Source organism: Paramisgurnus dabryanus, chromosome 1, assembly GCF_030506205.2.
Source record: "Paramisgurnus dabryanus chromosome 1, PD_genome_1.1, whole genome shotgun sequence".
In the NCBI taxonomy this organism is placed as follows: domain Eukaryota; kingdom Metazoa; phylum Chordata; class Actinopteri; order Cypriniformes; family Cobitidae; genus Paramisgurnus; species Paramisgurnus dabryanus.
This window is the reverse complement of record NC_133337.1, coordinates 18,810,158-18,811,241: the sequence shown is the minus strand read 5'-3', so window position 1 is coordinate 18,811,241 and position 1,084 is coordinate 18,810,158.

Here is a 1,084-nt window from a genome sequence, read left to right as displayed (position 1 = left end):
TCACGCTGTCAAACACAAATGTGGGGAAATTTTTATAAAATCTAATGATCATGTGCAGATACATATAGGTGCTGGAAAATTGTTAAACGTATTTAAAATCTGTCAAAGCAATTGTAAAAAATAACTTCTGATGATTATTTTTTTATGTTTCAGCTGTAAAATTGAAATTTTTTAAAAAAAATAATTACTGCATAAATGCTTGGAATTTTGTGATAGCATTTGAAAAATGTGCTGAAAATAAATTATTTAGCATGTTGTGAAGTATGAATCTCTCTGGTGATCTGTGCGGCTGTCCCCGCTCTGTACACACTCCTAACATTCCAGTGCCCGCAGTATGACCCGCTTTGATCCCACGCCGTCATACTGCCATCACTGGCCACCTTAGCTTCACCCTGGTTACTTCTATCTGAAATATCCATGGTATCTGTAACAATCTTTTTTTGACAGGAGAACGTTGTTAGCCTGCTGCCCAACCCCCTTACTAGGAGGACCAGTGGTTTTGGGTCAGGGTTTTCCTTCCCTTAGACCATGTTGGTTCACAACACCTTATTTCGTATTATTCGGTGTAACCCCCATATGAGGGATCCCCTATCCACCACCCAGGGGACGTGCCTCTATGCTGTATGGCCCCAGCGCGAGGTATGGATGATGGATCAGTGCAAGCTGAACCTGCTTGGGATCAGCGAATGCAGATGGACAGGAGCAGGCAGACAGAAGATGGCAACAGAACAAACAGTGCTGTATGCAGAAGATGAGGAACTGCACAAAGGTGGAGTTATCATACTAGTCAGTAAACAAGCAGGAAAGGCACTGATGGAGTGGACATCTGTCAGCAGTAGGATAATTACAGCAAGGTTTTATTCTCGTTTTAGAAGATTGACAGTAATCCAGGTGTATGCTCCACACAATGATCAAACTTATACAGAGAAAGAAATGTTTTACGAGATGCTGCAGCAGACTGTTGACCAATGCAACAGGCAAGACATAATCATTGTGGTGGGAGACTTAAATGCCAAGGTGGGACAGGACAACAATGGATATGAAAAGATAATGGGCACACAAGGGCTTGGAGCTAGGAAAGACA